Source organism: Ischnura elegans, chromosome 6, assembly GCF_921293095.1.
Source record: "Ischnura elegans chromosome 6, ioIscEleg1.1, whole genome shotgun sequence".
NCBI classification, from domain to species: Eukaryota; Metazoa; Arthropoda; class Insecta; order Odonata; family Coenagrionidae; genus Ischnura; species Ischnura elegans.
Genome location: NC_060251.1, coordinates 56,403,577 through 56,427,007, shown reverse-complemented (window position 1 = coordinate 56,427,007; position 23,431 = coordinate 56,403,577). Strand labels below are relative to the sequence as shown.

General features: G+C 38.9%; 1 protein-coding gene across 7 annotated transcripts in view; it reads left to right on the top strand.

Moving 5' to 3' along the window:
* The window catches only part of LOC124160739 (inter-alpha-trypsin inhibitor heavy chain H4-like), a 79,958-nt gene that overhangs the window by 463 nt on the left and 56,064 nt on the right, over positions 1–23,431 (top strand). The gene's annotated exons all lie outside the window — the stretch shown is intronic.

Below are 23,431 nucleotides of genomic sequence, written 5' to 3'. Positions count from 1 at the left end.
GCAATCCATGGTCTAGGGGGGGGGGGGGGGCAAGCCAAGTCGTGACATTTTAGCATGGAAAAGGTGAATGAAACCAACATCTTGAGAAAATTATAACAGCGCTTTATTAGTTTATGAGATTATATTTTTGAAAAAATAGTTTTATTTTGGTCACATATCTTACACTAATACATATCATTTTTCATGACTTTAGAGAAAATTTGTTGAATACTTTTGTTTCAATTCAGTACTGATATTGCTTAAAAACTCGCGATTTTTGCTTCTAGGGAGGGTAGCTGCCCCCCGTGACCCTCGCTCGTGACGTTAAAAATATGAAATATTTTGCGGAAATTTCAAGTAGAATTCTTTTTTCTCGATGTTCAAGATATTTTACTATGGTAAAAACGATCACAAGGACTATATTAGGAAAATATAGACAGCAGAAACGATAGATTTAGGATGTAAATATAGTACAATAAGATAGAAAATAGGATAAATTCGTTTAAAAGCATACTACGGGTATTTGGTGGTACGTTTGCAGTTTTTGTTCTTTACTTATTATAAATGGACGTATCTCAATGTTTGATTAGGTAAATTTAAATGTTAAACATTAGCTTTTTAGCGATGTTTACACCAAAGGCAGTTGCCCAATTTGCAACATATTCTCAATCTCAACATCTCTATCCAGGTACGTCGTTCCTTTACAATTGATTCCCGATACCCAACGTGAGAAAAAGGGCTACACTGTGAAATAATCAACAAGAAAATGGTTTACAATCACAAGGTACCGTGCAAACCACTGCCAGGGTGTGTGGCCCTAGATGATTCCACAACAGGCATGTAGCACTCAACCTAGCCTTAATCAGACACGCGCACGCTTGCCGGACACAGTCAAAGCACATAGGACAAAGACACGCGATCAGACCAGAAATAAGAGGAGTGATAAGGACACGAAAATGCTATGATGCAAATAAAACTACTAGTTAGTAATAGAAAAACGAAAAGTTAGCGTAGTAAGTGGTTCATGTCCCATCAAAATCATGCCAAAAAATGTATGCATATTGTTAGTATTTACAATTATGTAAGTTATTAACCGTACATACCGAGCCTATATAATAGTTACTCTATATTCCTTATTTTATTCATGTGATCTTATCCATAATAATTAGGTTCTCTCAAAATATTGAGCATCATGCACTAAGTATTCTGTTTGAAATATCCGAAAAAGATTTTATCCAAATTTTTCCCTTCGATCAGGTAGACTTTCCCAATTTCTAAATTCCTAATTCTTCAGTTACAGTGGTCGTTAAAATTTAACAATGGCGTATTGTAATGACGTAGCACGTGATAGTAATATTCACACGTTCAAACTTTGTTCGGTCCTATAAATAAAAAGTGTGTGGATGCGACGTTCCTTTTCTAGTCAAAAGCTTAATGAGAAGTTAGTACTGAACCTTAATTCTTGAGTTGAGTTACTGTAAGTTGTGTAAAGCGGGCGTGATTTATATTTTTTCCGATATTAAGCCAAGATTTTAATCGATGATTGCAATATTATTTTTTGCTGAATGCGATTCGAATTACTGTGTTTTATAGGATGAGAAGTTATCCCAATCGTAAAAATTGGGTGACAAATGACAAATCATAATAGGGGTGATTGATCAACCCCGTCAAACACCACAGACATGGCTCGCAGGGTATTATGTAGTCGTTGAAGGCCATTATAGGTGCTGCATGCCTGGTGTGAAATCACCCGTGCCGAGAATCGTGGATGTAGATAACTCGAATGAATTAATGTATTTGGCCATCTGTGCGTATGAGATTTTGAGGAAGTTTTGCGGGGTCCTAGTCAGTGGCATAGAGAGGTGGTGCGGGTCCGAACTCTCCCCGAAATATGAAAACACAATTACTTTGCTCCACCATAAAATAAAACAAAACAAAACATTGAAAAATCATGTATTCACAAAAGGTATCTTTCAAAAATGAAGTTTTCTCGATCATGAAAAGAGTTAAACTATTTTAAAACCCTCTCCTTAGTACCCTGTTTTCTAAAAATCTTCCCGAAATAATGTAGGACACAATTATAATATATTTTTTCCATTAGGACACAGTAAAACACCGTGTGAAAGATGCAAAGTTTTTATTCCTTCAGCTCCTACGATATAAATTTCCCCCCGCCTCACCCCCCCTGGTTTTGGACCACCTCGGAACGAAATCCCTGGCTGCGCCACTGGTCCTCATATTTTTATTTTCCGTGTTATTTTTATCGGTGTGTTGTTGCGGTATTCATCGTTTCGCTATCGCGAAGTCTATGGCCCACGCCGGGAAACCAAGGTGACCACACACGCGCGCGGCATCCGGTATTCAAATGCAAACCCACGGGCGCATTCGTCTTTCGCGGCGGTTTTATTGTGTGCGATATCGGATCCTCTCTGGCAGCATTTGAGAATATATTCTCTCCATCGTCGAGAGTCCGAGATGGACAAGAGAGTGGTGGTGAAGTTGGCTTTGGGCCTACACTAATTTTAGAAGAACGCGTGGAATGATCGAGTCTTGAAGTAACGAGTCAAGGTCGAGGTTACGGGAATAATACCAAAATAAAGGATGAGGAAAGTGAAGATCTTGGAGTGTTTCCCAGATAAATATTTTGATATTGAACAAATAAGACTACTTCGCCGTTTTATCTAAGAACAGGCCGCTAAGTTTTCTACAGTCAATATATAACTCGCATTTTATAATAGGGTGGTTTCCTATTATTTTTTTATTGCCTAAATGACGATATCTATTTTTCGCGATTAAATGAAAAGTGAAAAATTTCAAGCGCGCAAAAACGCGACGCGTAAGTAGGAAAGTCCGTGCGACGCATTTCTGGTTCCCCCTCTCTCCTTGTGAAGTGACCTTGATCGAGGCTCTGAGCGCTGATAGGACGCAGGATGCTAGCGGATAGCTGAGTACCTTGCTGAATGGTAGCGCTTGGCTCAAAAAAGGTTTATTAATACCTTATCAAACGAAGAAAACTTTCCGACCTTAGCCAGTTTTAATAGGTGATTATTAAGACATGTTTCCCTGAGCTCTGTGCCTCATGCATGCATTGGTAACCTCAGACGATGTATAACTCCTATCCTCTCGTGTAGAAACTAGGTCCCTGTGACGTCACGCGGAGTGGAATCGCATGGGCGCCAATCTGGCCTTTTTCAAATGAGGATAAAATTTGACCCTTGCCATTCGTCTAAACCGGTATTTCAAAAACCAAATAATTTGTGTATTATGAACACACTAATGGTGGGTAACGAATCGCAATCAATGCCTATCGTTTTCTTTGATGAAGGAAACTACCCTATTATTATATTTCATAAACGATAATAAACAAGAAAATAGACTGTAAAACAGAGGGATTCAATTTAACTTTCCTTCCTCGTACTATCAGGGATAGCAACAGTGTCTCGATTAATACAATTAATGGCGTCACTCGCTATGACGACTCCACGCATGTTTCTATTTTTTCAGTTTTTGAATGGCGTGGATTGGCTAAAGGAATTGCTAACCGTTGGAAATTTTTGCCTTTGAATGAATATGTACGTAAATTTTATTATTATGCGTAATTCATTATGACCGTGTGGTGTTCATGTGGAGATCATCTTGCATGCGGAATGCTGGTGATTGATCACCCGTTGGCAAACATCCTGGAGGTGTCTCGCAGGATATTACGCTGATCTTAATCTTGTACGCCTCGTCCTTCTTCAGCGTCCACATTTTAGCACCACAAAGTACAACGCTCCTTATTCTTCACTAGCCATTACCTGACTCTCTTCAGGAGCGATCCTCTCTTACATAAAGTCCTATTTTGCAAATGATCTCGCCGTCCTGATTTACTTAGTGCAGTGATCTTTCTCCTTCTGTCCTGTTGCCCAAGCATTTGAATAAATCCACCACTCATCGTTTGTGATCATCTGCTTGTATATTTTGCCTAAGATTACTTACTCGCTAAGCTTTGCATAAACCAGCCAGTGACCCCGACCTTTGATGGGGAAATTTTTTTTTTAATCGGTGGGGAAGAATTCAGTGATAATCGAAAATGCAAAAAGAGCCAGTAATAATTTTTTATTCCTTCGTGAGTCTTTAATACCTCCTCCATTTCATTGATATTTTTACGCAGCTGTTTTATGAGTGCGTTGACTCCGAGATTAATTTCGCTTTTCTCACGTGTGCCTTTAGCCTTAACTTGCCTGTATATTTCCCCGCCTCGATAAAGGAGACACAGTTACTTTATATCTCGTTGGTTTTATTTACGATACAGATGTAGGTTAAAATTACGGCTTTGTAAAACCGTGGTCAATCTAAAAGTATTTATGTCCTGCTCTGTTCATTTACCTTAAAGATACCGTCAGTTTCCTTAAGTATTTAAATTTTGTATTTAGTTTTAGTTATGTCACATCTGTTTGTTACCGTACGTAACAATGTGTTCCAAAAATGGCGGAGTAATCAATATTGTCTCCACAATATGCACGCATATTCTTTTGGGATTAATTATATTATCACTCAATTCTGTTTTTTTTCCATCGTTTGGAATTTTAATTTTTTTCAAATTCTGGTAAAATTATAGTGCTTAAGATCAATGCTGTAGTTGACGTAAGTTTTATCATTCTTTTTTAATAATCCTATTGAATTAGAAGTGGACTTTGATGGCGAATCCAAAAAAAAAACTCAAATTCCATTCCGATAAAACTGTAACTGTTGATTTAGTTTACATTGAGGTGGTATGTCTTGAATAAGGTACGGCTTTTTGAAAGCCATTCTTTTCCACAATCTGTCCACCATGCTCATCGTATGTACATGCTTTAAACAATTTTTTAAACTTTTGTGCGATTGATGTATCATCGGTTGTTTAAAAATACTCTAATATCATGGAACGAGGTAAAACCGTTAAAACTGTTTGATATTGGTAGTAACGCTTTTGTTGGTATCACGATTCGAATCGATTTGGAGTCCAAAAAAGTTTCTCATTGGAAAACTCCGTTAGGGCGCTAATGGTCCTTCATTTCATCAGTTTTTTTTTTTTTTTTTGACGTCTAACTTTAAATTATCGAGAAAACCTTTACTCCACTTTCATTTTCAAGCTTAGGTCAGAATATAAGCTGAGGTGAGAATCATGAATATGTATAACTACGACTATAAATTAGTGACGAAATAGAAACTAGACTTTCGAAATTAGGAAGAAGGCGGAAAAAAAACATACCAGTTTCTTTGGAGTTTTCCTTCGTTATATATTTCGGTGTTTCATTGGAAAAACAAGAACCTGTTTTCGGAGGAAAACCAGATAAGAGATCTCCGTCTGCAGACGGCCGGTTGGTTAGATTACTCATTTGCGGGCAAGTTCCGAATTTTGTGGGTTCTGACCCCGACCTTTGATGCGGAAAGTTCACGGATCTTTATTGGCCGAAGGGATTTCCACCGCAGATGTCCGAATATGAAAATAAACGTCTCTCGTTATCTCACCAACAGTCCTAAACCCGATTCGATAACTGCGCATAGGCAAAGAAGCGGTCCTGGTCTCATCCCAGTTCTTGAACGAGTTAGCCTGAGTAGAATCACTTGCATTATTATGCTGATAGCGTTGTAGGACCCTTATGAACAAGGGGACTGCATAGAGGAGGCTCAATTCCATCACACAGAAGGCTGTTATCTGTTTCCACTGGACCGCACGTCTATAAGGCGACTGGCAGTGCATTTTGATGACAATGTTTCTGTTTGTGCAGACGCTATAATTCCTCTCTATTGGAAACTGAGTCCTTAGTGTTTGTCCTTTAAGTCCTCCCACAGGTTAATTCACGCGTCATTGAGGGATAAGTGACCGTCACCATGTTGTCTGTTGGCATTCTCTTCAAGGAAGAAAATGCACCATCTCCTTGTGAGCTAATATTCTCTTACGTCACTGAGTTGAATCGCTGGAAGAAGAAACGCCGTCCAGCTCAATTTTCCTGTTTGCTTTTTCGAGGAAATTGTCGTAAGGAGGAATTTGAGAAGAGTTTGAGAAGGAATTTGACTCTTGGGTCGACCTCGATGTATTTTGAATCTTTTCTCCGGAAATGTTTCGGAATGATTGGCAGAAATGTAGGGAACTGCTGTAGGAGAGTTGGAATCCTATTTCTTCTCATCTGAATGCATTTAGAAATGCGTGCTTTATGGCACTTATTTTCAACGAATATTTTAAACATCACTAAATATTACGCGAATGAAATTGTTGGTCGCCAAAGTTTGATTTAAGTGAAAATATCCGAAGACAATACTCTTATCGCAGCCCTGAGTGTGGTTACATCTACTTTCCTCCTCGTAAACAGTTGCTTAAATAAATCTAACAGCCTGTTTCGGAGATATTAATCTATTTTCAACTGCATTCAAATGGAATTTGGATTTTCTTGTCTTCGGACATTTTCATCAATGGTATTTGAAAAACGTAAGACTCATAATTTAGTGCTGGGTTTTGATTTCAAGAAAGTGAAATATTGAACTATTTAAGCATTGGTATCTCGCGAGGCAGTTTTGTCAAACTCATGCGATTACTAGAGCCCGTTTTTTATACTTATTCCATTGTATCACTGTTAGAGGGAGGCATATATTTAGCAACATGTTCTCTATATATGGCAAAGATATTGGTTTGATATATAACCTACTTATGAAAGCAATATGCCTGTGCAGCTGGAACTTGCAAAATATGCCGTTGCCGTGGAAATATGCCGTGGGAAAAACTACATACACTACGAAAAAACAACATAAGCTACGCTACCATATGAATTTATGCGGATCAAGTTGGCTTTATTTAGACTTTGGTTCGTACGGTTTGAAGTCATTTTCAACAGTCCGTTATCTTTAGCTCTATCCTTAGCTGACCGTGTGCATCAACGAGCTAGGCACAATGGGATTTTTTGGCCCTGTCATTACTCTGTGTGTAGAAAAAAAGCTATGAGTCACCAAGAGCCGCCTACAGGAATTGGCGCCGCCTAACGACGCGTCGCGACGGTTCGAACAAAAACATTTCTCTGGTTCTCTTGACAATGGCATCTTAACGTCTCTCAAAAGACGCGAAGGATCATTTTCATGGATCCTTTTCAAGGGAGACTGACTTTCGCGTACAAATGACCAAAGCTAGCCTCACTATTGTCCTAAAAGGGTTGTCGGACTCCTCGCTGAGCGGGATAATGCATGGTGAGGTCAGTATAGGGTCCCTACTGCGAAGTGTCTTTTTCGAAAAAATAAACGTTATTTTTTTGCTCTCGAGCTGAAGTTGACGACGATTTGTGTGGAAGTCAGATAGTGCTTTCAGATAGGTGATTGACGCCGAAGGCGTCTCACTGACGTCATGGCCAAAACATTCATGCAGCAAGGTTACACGTACTTTTTTCCGCGATCGATTATAAACTAGAAACGGCAACCTTAGGGGTTAGAAATAGGGTTAGTTGACTGGTAGTTTAGCTAACTAACTTATTTAATCCTTAATATTTGTTTCTGAATTATCTTAGTATTTATAACAGCTTGTTTTGCATGTTCTAGCTTCATAGGAAGGTTGTCTTCATAATTACTATACAGATTAATCAAATAGCTTATGTGTCAGGTGTAGCGGACCAGTAGCTTAGTGCATGTTAGTGGAAGAAAATTTTAATTTTCTGATGCACATTGGTGATGGTTCATCCCCTGCCAAACACTTCTGTAGGTGGCTTGCACGGTAATATGTGGATGCAGAGCTCGTGAGCAATACTCTTGTAATCACTATTTTAAGAATTAATGTTGTACTAAGGTAACAATAAGAATTTTATTTTCATGATAATTTAAAAGTAGCTATTTTTCGTTTTTTTTGGACCGATTTATCGAGTCAATGCACAAATTTTGTATGATGATAAAAATGTGGAAACATTTCGGTCCGCGATGTGGATTGCAATTGTTGATGAACCATACCCTTATGATCGTTATTGAGTTGGTACACCTCGCACGGTCTGATTCGAACGCTTTACCACATGGGCAATCCTTTCAAATCATTTCCCCTGGGAAACCCATCGCCAGCTGGGCCTCCCAAAGACACAATGATCATCCACTTCCGCCTTTGCTCAGCTATTTTAGCGAGCCCTTTTGAAATGCTCGAAACTCTGGAACCTTTCCCCTGCTAAACATCCTAGAGGTGGATCGCAGGGTATTTTGTATATGTAGAACCGATACACTATGCTAGACGCTAAAAATATAAAGGACTATATTCTGATAGATTTCGATCACATTTCTCCTTATCCTTGAGGAATATCCGTTGGCAGGATAAAATATGGCTGCTAAAATGCAGGGTATTTCAAATTGATTTCATCTACATCTACATAACACCTTGCGAGCCACCTCTAGGGTGTTTGGCAGGGAGTGACCAATCGCCGACATGCAGCATGCAAGAGGACCACCACATGCACACCGCACGGTCATAGAAATGTTACGAATACTAGCAAAATATACATGCATATCCATTCAAAGACAAAACTTGCCAATCTAAACTAAAATCTAGACATAGACTGCAAAACAGAGATATTCAAAATGTCATTCTTCCCACGTACTATTAAGGATAGCAACGTTGTCCCAATTAATCCTATTAATTGAGACCCTTAATAATTCGAGGGAAGAATGACATTTTGAATCTCTCTGTTTTGCAGTCTATATGTCTAGATTTTAGTCTATAAGTTTAGAGTTCAGATTTAATGAAAGATATGTTCGATTCCAGGGATTAGCGTCTGCTCAATAGAGGTGGTCGTTTAAGTAGGTCTCAGTGCACTTGGATAGTGCGCTAGCGAAATGATACTGTCGAAATGGCTCGTGTAGCTATTTTTTCCGGTTAGATTTCACGGAGTGCTGGTTCGCGAAGTCATCCGTGAATCTTTGTTGTGTCGCGGACAGCGGTGGCAGAGGTCGTCGCGTGTTCCATGATCACCACGCCCCCGGCAATCGTCGCTTCAGAGAGATTTTTTTCGAATGCAGTGTGTTCATAGACCAGTGAATGATATACGATCCACGTAGTAATAATGCAGCAGGAAAAATCTCAAAAACATCGGATTGAGAAATTTTTGATGATTTCAAAGGATGGTAGTGGCACACAGCCAAAACATGAAAGCTTAGCATTACCTGATGCAAGAGCTGGTAATAATGCTGAAGCTATTCCTCGGTGCCGCAGTGAATTGTGACGGCTTTTTCGCTTCAAAGTAAATTGGATATGGCTCAATCAAATAAGTTCTTAACATCCTAATCAGTTATATGACATACTGGAATGGGAATGTTGCAATAATGAAAAGGATATGACAATAAAAAACCAACTAACTAGATGTTAAGTGAATTCTTCCCGGGTTTTCAACCGGGTTAGCGTCTGCCTGTTGTAAGCCAGCATTTCATTGGGAAAGTGTCCCGAGAAATAGCGTACTGCATACTGCATGTAGGTGTATAATCACCCCCTGCCAAACACCATTGAGGTGGCTCACAGAGTATTATCGAGGATGTTATTACTCCTCTCTGGTATTATGTAGATGTATTCGGCGGCCACCTCCTTGTATGGCCTTCGGTCATCTTTTTTCTGCCATCTTCCAATCTACAAGTGAACCACCCCCGACATTTACTTCAACCGAAGCATTAGTTTTATCGTTTTGGAATGAATGGCTTCAATTCTATAGTCTTATGAAAAAAGTAGCAGCCAAAGAAGGTTATTAAGAGCACGAATTTATAAAAACTAAAAACAAAACCGCCCCTCAGCCTTTATAATTTCGTTTATAATTTTCCTATATTTACAGAATTTTATAATTTCGAAAATTTAACCAATTATTTATGGCCATTTTTTATAGAAAATGAATCAACTATTTTCATTCGTTTACGTCACTTATATTCGACTAGCGACTTTCCCTCGGCTCCAACTTCGACGAAATCGACGAAAATTAAGTGAGAGAAATTAGCTACTTTTCCCTCGTTAGACCACATTTGGAATACGCTGCCAGTGTTTGGGACCCTCATGAAAAAGGCTTAATAACAGAGCTAGAACGCGTACAAGGAAGAGCTGCCAGGTATGTGAAAGGTCGTGACGATAGTCTTGTTAGTGTAACTGATCTATTAGATAAACTCGGATGGGAATCTCTGTCGGATCGTAGATTGAAAAATTGACTAAACCTTTTATATAAATTAAAGAGCAGTGTCTTTTCTGACGAAGTTAACCATATCTTACGGACGCCAACATACTACGGAAGATCAGATCATATAAATAAAATAAGAGAGATAGATTGTAGAACAGACAGATTCCGAATGTCATTTTTTCCACGATCAATAAGAAATTATAACGGCAGCAATAGAACTCGTAAATAGATTGCATGACTTGTAGTGTAGCCTACTAACCTATGTAAAAATTAATGCATGTTTCTAAATTCAATTATTATTTCTAACAGCATATAGTAGTATAGTTTGTTAGTATACGGGACGTTTTTTGGACGATGTGTTGTGCATGTGGGAGTCCAAATGCATGCTGTATGCTGGTGATTGATCACCCCCTGCCAAACACCCTAGAGGTGGCTCGCAGTGTATTATGTAGATGTAGATGTAGAAATACTTCCGGATATCATTCGAACTATGGTAGACGTGATCACGAGAAGAAAATACAGGAAATAGACTGCAATACAGGGATTTATAATGTCACTATTTCCTCGCATGATTAAGGATAGCAAAGATGTCTCGATTTATAAAATTAATGGCGTTACTCGCTATTAAGATTCAATGCATCATTTTTATTTTTACATTGTTCTGACATGGTTCTAAATTTGCCCGATTATTATATATTGCTATTTGCTATCAAAATTGCTCTCTCTTGTTATTGAAATCTTGTTCATATTCTTCCAAAAATTGCTCGGGATCTCGAGACTACTCTTAACTACACTTCCTGCCCCGAATTTAAGTGGATGAATTTTTAAAGTTGAATCGTGCACGAAATAACTCGCCTTGAAACAGGTGGATACAATATGGCAATAAAACCTTTGATCCCCAGTCTATCTATCAATCAACAGGCTTCTTAATTATTGCGATTTCTTCGCTAATTATTCGTGGTGTATAATTCGTGTTCTCTGCTAATTATAATATGTGTCGGCTAATGGGTTATTTCCATATATATTCCTCTCTCTAGCTCCCATACGAATCTCTCTGAAATATATAACAGTAGGTATGTTCCTCAATCATTGGTGAGTTCACGGCCGTTCATTGTCCTTGGGCTATTAAGATTTGATTCTACATTTGATTACGAGAACCATGTTTTGGTTGCATAAATTTACCAATATTTCTAATAAATGGGGCCTTCGTTTATTGAAATACGAATTCTGGGATTTCTCTTGTCACCTTTTTTAAATGATTTCTCCTAATGAATTAAATAGAGGATATATTATAATAAGAGTAAAATCTTGAATGACCACGGCATATGGCAATGGGTTTGGAAAAGTTATTAGGGAGAAAAGAGAAAATGTCATGGTCGTCAGAGGCAGTAGAAAGATGACACGGAGGAAGTGTGCCTGCATTTCGGTAGGGTGAAAGACAATTTCATCTTGCGAAAGGTTGAAGCACAATGTCTCTTGTGGAATTTTAGTGTCATTTCTTCTGCCTTCGTTATCAATGGGAATGCCACCGTCTCATGTACAAAGTCACTGGCGTAAGCGGATGCTTCGAAAACCTGAGTGTGTGTGTGTGTGATTGAGACCTTCGCGGAAATTTGTTCCTCGGAGCAAATCCGCTAGGTGCGTGAGTGTGAGCGTGGTTTTCCTAGTTTCATATGTTTGTCTTTTTCTTTGGTCATCCTTCCAAATTCCCACCCCCTCCCTCCAACCTCTTTGTCCAGCAAAGAGTACGGCCTTGGGGAATTTATTTTCTTTCAACTGTTAAACGGCCGTAGATCCTTCAATTACCTATATACGAAGCAATATTTTCACGTTTAATAACTTGGCTTAAATTAATTGTTTCATTTTTTTATTATGTGTTATATTTTTATGAGTTCGGTGTGCATGTGGGAATTCTTATGCATGATAGTGATTGGTCATTCCCTACCAAATTGGCCAGAGGTGGCTCGAAGGCTTTCATGTAGATTTAGTGGGGAAGTAAAGGGATTGAGTGAATGGAATGGCTTTGGTAGAAAGGAAGGCATTTTAATGAACCTATATGCAACCTACGTAAAAATAGAAACATCACAAACACACGATCATTCACATGCCTCGCAGAAACGCTTTGAGACCCAAATGGATTTTTTCCTGTCACGGTATATCTTCCAGGTGGGTGAGTGAACGGGTGTGTGTTCTCGTTTATTAGGGCTTACATTTAGAGCGTGGTTCTTTATTGTAAAAAGCATGAACAATTACGGTACCGTATACATCAATTTATGAGGTGAAAAGGAGAAGGAGGTCTATAAATCAGGTATCTGAGAGATGGATAACGCGAGAAGGAAAAAGTGAGTAGAAGCGTAGAGGGCATTCCTCATAAAGGGTGTGTGGTGTATATTACGGGGGTATAAAGGGCGGGGTGTATATTACCCCATGGTTCTTTTTTATTTAATATAAATAATTATTAGTATCAATTTAATTTGGTGGACCTATTTCAAAAAAGATAACTATATCTTAACTATATCATTCCAAGGAAATATTTTAAAAAATATTTTCTTTGGGGTGTCGAATACATCCCCCGCGCCTTCTCACGTTACATTTCGCCTCGCGCCCTCTCCTGGGTTAACAGGCGCGAATATAAGCTCCGAAGTTAGGAAGTAATTCACGAGGAATTATGCGTGGAAAATGCTTCTTTATGCCAGTGAGACACGAATATTAAAAAAAAGAGGATCCTCAAGTCGGCCTCGTAATGTGTTGTCGCCCAATACACATTAAAATTGGTTTGCATAAGTCGCCACTCGCATCGCTGACGGACAAATTGATTCGAGTTTCACGGGGAAATAGGGCATAATTAGGGATGTTAACCGAAAATTTATGCACACGATGATTTGATCCATCAAATTCATTACTTGTTAATACTATTTCTCGCATTCACAAACATTGTACTGCAAAATGTTGGAAAAAAATGGATCGCATTGCTAACCACGCCGCTGACATTTTTGAAAGCCGATTAATATGCAACCGAAGTGGCAACAGAAATCAGACTTCTAAGGGATGGAATTGGGCCTCCTTTAAGTAGTTCCCTTGTAGTGAGGCATGGACAATGGCTGTAGCGTATGATCAGGTCGGTAGATTTCGAAATGTGGTGCTGTAGAAGATTATGAAGATCTAATGGATAGATCATGTGACTGATGAAGAGTTTCGTAGAGGATAAGGAGATGGGTACTTTGAAAATCTTCGGTAAAAGACGGGAAAATTCAATCGGCCAAATTTTGAGACGCGAGGGTCTAATAGAAGTTATCGCTGCGGGACAGGTAGAAGGGAAGAACGGTAGAGGCAGAACCCACGGATGATATGCAAACAGCAGGTGATGAAGGATGTAAAGAGGAAGAATTATGTAGGCGTTCAATTATTATCTAAATCTACCTAATACCCTGCTAGGCCACCTCTAGGGCGTTTGGCAGTGGGTGATCAATCACCTGCATGCAGCGTGCAATTGGACTCCCTCAAGCACACCACACCAAAAATTATACTACCACATGATGATAGAAATAATAATAAAATTCAGAAACATGCATTAAGTTTTACATAAGTAAGTATGCTACACTGCAAGTCACCTTATCTATTTAAGAGTTCTAACGCTGCCGTAATAATCTCTTATCAATCGTGAAAAAAAGACATTATGAATCTGTCTGTTCTACAGTTTATCTCTCTAATTTTATTTATATGATCTGATCTTCCGTAGTATGCTGGCGTCCGTAAGATATGGCTAACTTCGTTAGAAAAGACACTGCTCTTGAATTTATCTACAAGGATTAGTCTATTTTTCAATCTACGGTCTGACAGAGATTCCCATCCGAATCAATCTATGAGGTCAGTCACACTAACAAGACTATCGTAACGACCTTTCACGTACCTGGCAGCTCTTCTTTGCACGCGTTCTAACTCTGTTATTAAGCCTTTTTCATGAGGGTCCCAAACACTGGCAGCGTACTGGAAATGGGGTCTAACGAGGGAGAAGTAGCTAATTTCTCTCTCTTTCTCTGTCGTCGCACTTTCCTAATATTCTTAAAAAGAATTCATTTTACGATTAGCTTGACGTGTTATTTCCCGAATATGTTTATTCTACGATAGATCACAATTGAGTCTAACTCCAAGATATTTCACGGATTCAACTGTCTTTAATTGGGTCCCCGAGTGGTATAGCTATGTCGTGGTGTGGTATTCTTTTTCCAGAAATTCATTAGTACGCATTTTTGTTTTCAAAATTAATTCTAACTGCCATGCATCGCATGCAACATAATGAATGAGTAGAGAGCTGCGTCAAACAAATCCTATAATTGAGGAAGGTTGGTGATGATCAATGTATTGTACACATTTATTTATAATATTCCATTCCAACCCCTTATGTGCCGCCAGGAGACACCGCTGCATACACTATCGGTTATTGTCTTCATCCAAGCTGTAAAATATATATACCGCCCATTTTTGAGAGAACAGTTGCAAAAGTTGAACCTGTATTTCTTTTCAACGAATATTTTGTGCATGGCTTGCAATAATGTCAATTTAATATTAAATTTGATCTTACTTGCAATTAATATTGACAGAATTAAATATTAGGGCTTTTTGAATGCATATCTTGGCAGTGTATGAGCCGATTAGGATGATTCGTTAGAAAAATTCAATATATTATCCTTAATCTACTACAATAAAGTTACATCATGCACTGAGTTTGTGACGAAAGTATGGTCACTAAAGAGTATGGCCATGGCGAACTGAATTTTTTTCCTTCTGTTGTTTCTTTTGTTAAGTTTTGGCTGGATAAAGATCTAATCTTACTAAGCATCATGCAGGAAAGGAAAAAAGAGCGTTGTGATCGTCGATGCATAACCGTGGGAGTATGGTCTCTCCGAAGGGCAGCATATCGAAATTCCATGGGACTTGCCGAAGATGTGAGGTGGGAATTCTTTTTTTTTGTGATGGTCTCGTGGATTTATGGGTAAGGTGAAAGACTCCTTTCCTGAGGGAAGAAAAAGAATGATTAAGGAAAAATCTCAAGACGACCTCATAGAGGTCCGTCCGTTAAAAACTGGATTTATTTAGCCACTTTTGGCGTATTTTAATCAATTTTAAAAATGTCCGCGGCGCGATGATGAGTTCATAGCGATTCGAGGGGGGCCTGGGGGGGTCCCCACCCCCTCCACGAAATATCAAAACACACTTACTTTGCAACACAAAATAGCACTATGAGACATTTACTTCGGTAGTTTCCACAACTAACGTAAACGATCACATATATAAATGCCTTGAATAGGTGTAATCTTTCTAGATGGGACTCGAATCCGTGACCGACAAAACAGGTAAAAATTTAAAAAGAGAGTGAATTCCTAACTCTGCGCGCTACATTCATTTCATATCACGTTGGAGTGGAAAGCCTCAACTCAGTGGCGTAGCGAGTGGAGAAGTCCGGGGGGTCCAGACCCCCCCCCCCCAAAATATAAAAGCACACTTACTTTTCCTCACAAAAGAAAACCAATTATTGAAAAATGATGCATTTACAAAAGACGTCTTTGAAAAATAAAGTTTTTCGCTAGTGGAAAGTGTTAAATTAGTTTCAAACCCTCTACTTAGTGCCCTGTTTTTCAAAAATTTCCCCCATTGTTTTGGACTCCCCCCCTCCGAACAAAATTCCTGGCTACGCTACTGCTTCACAGGAGAGTAGAGTATAATATACCCATGCTAAATTTTCAAAGTGAATTCCGAGAAGAGTTCGTGAAAAATATCCTTCTGAGACGACGTGAAAAGTTCTCAATAATAAGATATTTTCTCAGACGACGTGAATCATATCCTTCGTTTACCGTAGTACTGTGGTAGCCGTGATCATGAGAAGAAAATAAAAGAAATAGGCTGCACAACAGAGACATTTAAAATGTCATACTTCCCTCGTACTATTAAGAACAGCAACGCTGTCTCAATTAATAGGATTAATGGTGTCACTCGCTGGGATGACTCATTGCATATTTTTTCTCCATAGTTGTACCCTTGCATGAATTTGCTCTAGGAATTACTAACTATTGGCAATTTTTTTATGAATATGCATGTATATTGTTAGTGTACGTAATACTTCTATGGCCTTGCGGTGTGCGTGTTGGTGATTGGTCACCCCCTGCCAAACACCCTAGAGGTGTCACGCAGGGTATTATGTTGATGTAGATTATTCATGGGTTTTACGGAGCTTAAACCCCCTTTCTGCTATTCTTCTTCCTGGAACAATGGCGAGAAATACGGAGGGTATTTTAATAAAATATAGCCACTAGGATAGAAAACAATACAAAGCTATTTTATTACAGATCCATAAGCGGTTTTTTAATGGGGTAGTTTCCTTCATAGAAGAAACAATACTCAGATAAAATTAGTAACTTGTTTCTTCAATGGCTATTAGGGTAGTTTCCTTCATCAAATGCCCTAGTTTGGGCCGTCCCTAGTTTAATCATATTATGATTTTTAGTATCCAAACTTTAAACAAAATTAAGGGATGTAGGCAGATAACTTGAGTTAAATCTAGTGTTGATTAGTACTTTAGAGTGTAGGTCTTGAAAAATTTAACTTTCGTCAAAATTCTAGTCTCTTCTTTTTTATTAATGTACAACCGACTGCTTCCTCTTTTTTATTTTATTGTAATAAAGAAATTGTAATATCCTTTTATGATTTCATGTGCCAAATTGACATATTCATAATCATTCATGACCCTGACGAAGGTATGTAAATATGCCGAAAAGTTGGAAAAATTTTCATCTATATTATTCAAGACCTAAACTCCAAGACACTAATCAACGTTAAACATAGAGGTCATGAGAAAGAAAAATAACTCCGATTAAGTTAGTAACTTGATTCTTCAATGGCTATTAGGGTAGTTTCCTTCATCAAAGAAAACGAAAGGCGTTGATTGCGATTCGTTACCCAACATTAGTGCATTCATAATATACAAATTATTTGGTTTTATAATTCCCAGTTTAGACGAATGTTAATGGTCAATTTTAACCTTATTTAAAAAAGGCCAGATTGACGCCCATGCGATGCCACTCCACGTGACGTCTCAGGGACCCAGATGCTATACGAGTAGTCAGGAGTTTTACATCGTCTCAGATTACCAATGCATTCATGTGGCGCAGAGCTCAGGAAAAAATCTGTTAATAATTGCCTACGGTTAGAAAGTTTCCTTAGTTTGATAGGGTATTAATAATCCTTATTTAAGCTAAGCGCTACCTGCTAGCAGGGTACTCTGCTATGAGCATCGTAGCGATGCTCATGGCCTCGCGCCAAGGTGGTCTCACACGGCAGCAGCCGGAACCAGAATGACGTCACAGAGGCTTTTCCCAGCGTTCATACTTAGTCGCCGCGTTTTCGTACGCTTGATAATTGTAATTCAAATTAAATCGCGAAATATAGATATCCTCATTTTAAAATCCAAAAGTGTGAAATACGTACTCCAGGAGTAATGATCTTTCGGTTTAGGCAATAAAAAAATAAAAGAAAATCACCCTATTATTGAGGTTAAAATGGTTAATATTGACAAAATATTTTTTAAGTTTACTATAATAAAATATATCAATACAATGAGTTATTAAATTAAATAATATACTACGTAAGAGCCGATATGTCGAACGGCCGTTCTAATATGATTAAATTCTGGTCAACTACCCTATCCTCTATCAAGCAGCTATTTTCCCGTTCCCTCTGAAAAACCCAATCAGTGATGAAATTTCACCCAACTCAAATGTGGGATGAGGAAAAAATTAGCTCTTCCTCCTCATTGCTCGGATGAGAGGGGTCCAAATAAAAACATTGATGCCACGATGCAATCGTGAAAGTGTGATTACACTTGAAGTGGTAGAAATCACATAGTATTTTCGCACTTAGAGTCAATACGGAAATACACCTCTTCACCCGACTTCGGGAGAAACTCCATCAAAAGAAATCGTAATTCGCACTCCAGCTGTCGATTCGCGTGTTCCTTCAAGACAGGAATTCCACACGTCAAGCAAATAAAAAGCAATTTATCTCTTTCGGGGAAACTTGTTCGGCAGGCAATTGGAAACGCATATGTCCCGGAAACCGGACGTGGATAAAAAGGGGAATCATGCATTTTGAAGAAGAGTTTCAAGAGTTTATAATGGAAGTTTCTCCAGACGGCCGCTAAATGTGTAAACCACTGCGCATTCGATTGGGTTTACAAAAATCGCCACTCTCGTCGCTGACGGACAAAGCGATCCGAATTTCACGTATAAATAAGCTATAATTAGGGCTTTCTGCCGATATTTATATTCTTGAATATGTAATCTATTAAATTCGTAACGGTTCAATGCTACTCCTGGCGATTGAATATTATTGTAAATTACACGCCCACATTCATGCAAAGCAAAACTTAACAAGGGTTAGCAATTCTTAAAGAAAATCCGAGCAAGTTTAGAACAATGGAAAAAAGGTAAACATGCGTCCTCGTCGCCCTAGCGAGTTACGTCATTAATTTTAATGACGGAGACACTTTTCCTATCCGTCATAACAACGACATCTTAAATATCTCTGTTTTGCAGTTGATTTCCTTCATTTATTCTCGTGATCACGTCCGCCATAGTAAGATGGCAAATCAAGGATATTTTTCACGTCGTCTAAGTTCTATCTTACATTAGTCTAGAGCTAGTCTTATTTTTTAGCCGTTATACTGTGTTTTGTTTTAACTTTCGACCATTTCGTTATTTATGATCGGAGCGCTTCGTGTTTTATATAATTCTTCTTAGCTTTATTGTACTTTACAAATATGCTATTTAGATTGAGATATTATTGAGAGATTGAGAAAGTAAAAAAAGTCAATAATTCTATTAGAGGTGCTAGTTACCTTCGTCGGGGGGGAGGAAAGGGACGGGCGAACGGACCCGCCAGCTACCTCTGTCGGTCCCATACAGTTTTTTTACTGGTCCTTTCCTTCCCTCCTTTGCTCGCGGCTTAGGTACTTCGCGGGCCCGTGCGCCAACTTACGGTATACACACTATAGACATCGGAAAGGAAAACGAGCACCAACAAACCGAATCCAGAAAAGGGAGAGAAAAGAAAAAAAACATGCTATTTGTCAGCCTTGCGAGAGCGATTACTGGCATTGATGTCATGTCTGTTACTATCTTAAATCTCTCTGTTCTCTAACCTATTATTCTTCGGAATCCTCAGTAATCATTTGCCTTTGCATGAATGTGGAAGTATAATTTGTTATTGTGCGTAACATTTTTATGATCGTGTGGTGTGCATATGGGAATTCTCTTTCTTGCTGCATGCTGGTGATTGATCACCCCCTGCCAAAAACTATAGAGGTGACTCGCAGAGTATTATTAGGATGTAGATGAATCTTGGTAGAGAATAAATTTTTACACGGCGTGTGATAAAGAAGCGCATCATTTGGCTCGCTCCTTTGTTTTTTTCCCTCAACGCTGTTATTTTTTTTCCTCTTCCTATCTCCGCGACTAAGATGTATTAGAAGCATTCATACTGAGAATTTTTTTGGCTATTCAAATGCGTATTTTGAGTATTTTTCGTATGAATATTAAACATGTTTTTGAGCAAACTAAATAATAGTGGACCGTCGATCTTTTTCGATTAATCAATATTTTGGTTTAAAGTTCGATTTTTTCTTAATATGTCGAGGTTTTCATTTCGATAAAGAAATTGATTGCACGAAAAATCGATTTCTGTCGATATTTTTCCGTCACTAAACGAAGTGATAAAGAAACGAATCGCTTGGCTCGTTCCTTTGTTTCTTTCTCTCAGCACTATTTTTTTCTGTTTCCTCCTCTTCCTATCACTGCGACTAATTATAAGATGTATTAGAATCATCTACACTGATTATTTTTTTAATAAATTAAGAAAAAGAACCGTCGCTTTTTTCGATTATTCGATCTTCTGGTTCAAAAATTTGATTTTTGCTGATAAGTTTAGTTTTTCATGTCGATTGAAAAATGGATTGCTCGAAAAATCGATTGCTGGAAAAAATTTTCCATCGCTAGGCGTTTGATAAAGATTCGCTTCGCTTTGCTCGCTCCTTTGTTTCGTAAGCTAAGCGCCCTCTTTTTTTGTTTTCCTCCTCTTCATATCTCCGCGACTTGAGACGCATAAGAAGGAGATGCTTTCGGCTTCGTCTTCGACCTTGAGTGGGAGAAGTGTGAACGGACAAAAAAAGAGGAGGAAAGTGAAAGGCTATTGAGCGGACGCCGCCAGCGACGCGGAGAATCTTCTCCATCTTACCGGATGGCCACGATTTGCGGCGGTTTTAGCGCTTTTAATGGGCCGATCGTAAAAATCACCCCGCCAATCCGGCGTCGAGTGATTTTTTTTTTACTCTTCCTCCCCACGAATCGCTGACCGCAAAGTATAGCAGAAGAGGTCGATGGGTGATCAGTGATAGAAAAATCGATTTCGATTTAAATCGAGTTTTAAATGCCTAATGCCTCGTTCACGTTACTACTTTCCGAGCGATCATCCTAACGATAGTTGGCCGAACTAGCCATGTGAATGCATGTCCTGACAATAGTTGAAGTAGTTCCGAACGTTGCCACTTTACGACGGTTAGGCGCTGGGAGACCGGAAAAGGAAGCGGCAAGAGAAAGACGAAAATCTCGTGAAGCTCTCTTCGCTCTATTTGTTTTATGGATTTGTCCTAGGAAGGAAGAATATGGGCGGAAGAAAAATTATTCGGTAAATACTCGTGAAACACACTAATATCTTGACCCTTTATCCCTCAAGAGCTTTGATAACCGTCAATTTCTCGTTCACTTTAGATGCCAGCAATAGAGGAAAGCACAGGTTTTAACCATTGTTGTGTGAATGCACGATAGTTCCAACGATTGCTGGAACAATCGTAATCTGAACGAAGCATATGTTCGAGGAAATCGAGATAGAGCCTTGATCTTCGTGTTTCGATTCACATTCGATTTTTCAACTTCCATCTTGACCATTTATTAAACTCTGATTAAAATCTTCTTCTTATTCTCTCTCTTGATGCCGTCGATATGCAGAGCGTTGGCAGCTCAGACATCGCTCTCTTGCCCGTTGAAATAGGTCCCCAATACCTCTAATTGCTGACCAAGATTAAAAGTCGATCAATTGAAAAATCGATTTTGACCGACCTTTTCCCATTGGTAAGGGGGATCGTCTGGAAGGCGGCTGAACTAATTGACGAATTTTGGGTCGGTTCACAGATGACGATTTTGTAACTATCTCTTATTCTCAAATGCAGTTAAATTTACCAAACGAGGAGATAAATTTTTCAATATTAAAATTGTTGCTTCTACCATTTCCTTTCCACAGCATGGACTTTGAGCCTTACTTTGGAAATGTGCGGTCACAATCGTGAACAGGTGTAGCAGTTCAAATGTTAGGACAGTAGATTCGAGGAAAACTAGTGGATTAGAAAAGGAGGTTACATCATTGCGAAGGAAATGGCGTGATCAAAGGAGGCGATCATGGATAGGAAACAGCTGATGAGAGAATCGTTATTGAGAGTCATAAGAATACGGATTCTTACCTTAATTATCGGAAGTATTAAATAATATATTCCATGTAGTCGTGTACGTCGTATGAAACTGTTCAAGCGCCGACAACCGCTGAGCTTTTCAATTACGTCAATCATAGTGGTAAAACTGAATAAAAATAAGCAAAAAGCCTAAGGTATTCGATTCGAATGGGTGAAGAGCGCTGAGCGCATGATCTGGAGCGCTTTTCAGTGCGTAAACATGACGCTGAATAAAAATGACTGGAAAAGACTAAAGGTATTCGAGATGTGGGTATGGAAAATAATGGATAAGGTGAAGAAGACAAAAGGAGGAGGAACGACGAAGACCCGTGCTTCTCCCCATGGTGGGTGAGGAGAGGCAGCTTCTAGGTGAGATACGCAGGAGACCGATGGTATGGTTGGAGCGAGTACTTAACTGGGAAGGACGTTTGAGTATAGTGCTAGGGGTGGAACGTTGGGTAAACGAGAGAGAGAAAGGAAGAGAAGAGGATTTATGGATTGAATGAAAGGGAGTAGGCTTTATTGTGAATTGAATAGGGAAGTGCTTGAAGGAAGGGAAAGCTCCCAGATTGCTTTCTTAGTACTCTATGGGAACCTACCTTAATTGATAGAATTCTGCAATAATAATCCCTCTTGTGTCATCCATATGAAATTATTTCATCTGTAATTGTCATTGCCTCAATGCTAAAGTTAGTTTGGATAGGTGAGGATAGATTTCCCCTCTGACCAAGCCACAGGAATATGAATTTTCAAATAGGTAGTGAACATAAATTTGGGAGGATGGGCCGGCTTACTTCATAAATTGCTTCATTTAGAACTACCTTGGCTGATAGACTTATTAAAAAGAATATTTTTTGTTACCTCGACCGGTCACATTATTTTCCAATTTCGATTACAATCGATGATGGTGATCGAGCCCATTGAAGCGTGTGGAAACTGACTTACAGAAGGATAAATTTTGGAAAGCAATATGAATGAAAATCTATTCTACATAATTATAGCCGGCAGCAGGTTGCGGGATGGGGTGATGGATGCTCTGCATTGCACGTCCGTGAAAGCATGAGTGCGATGTGTCCTCGTCATACCAAGTCCTCATTTCTTACCATCCCCATATTTTTTCTAAATGTTGATCGCTGTTAGTGTATCTAACTACGACAACATTCTGCGCTTGATTCTGGATTCTAGTTCCTTGCGCATGTGATTTTTTTTCTCGCGATCACTCCAACAAGTTGTGGTGCACATTACTCTATGGCAAGCTTATGTTATCCCATCCACACTATTGATTGCACCACATCAAAGAGGCCCAGTACTCTGAAGTAAATCTCATTGTCGAACTCTACAAGAATTCTTTGAGCCATCGAAACTTGGGAACTTGAGATGACCATATCAGTTAACTCATTGTCAGTTGCGACCACGACTAGATTTTCCCATGGACAAACTAGACTTAAGCTTAGGGCATCTACATCAAGAAGGGCCTACATTCAATTTGTTCGCAAAATTAAAATTACACTTTTCTGAAAACGAAATCTTACATTTAACATATTGATATATATTACACTAATAATGCATTTTACAACGTTTTACTATACTCGCTTTCTTGTTTTCCGGGAAAATCTTGCAACTCAAATGTCGACCACTTCTCGACTACCTAGAGAGCAGAAATTTACAAAATACGTCAGAACTTGATGACAGTGCAATTTTCTTACCCTTTTACCACGATCTGAACAGTATTTCGTGTAATATTTAGGAATAAAAATCCAGTCTGGAGTTC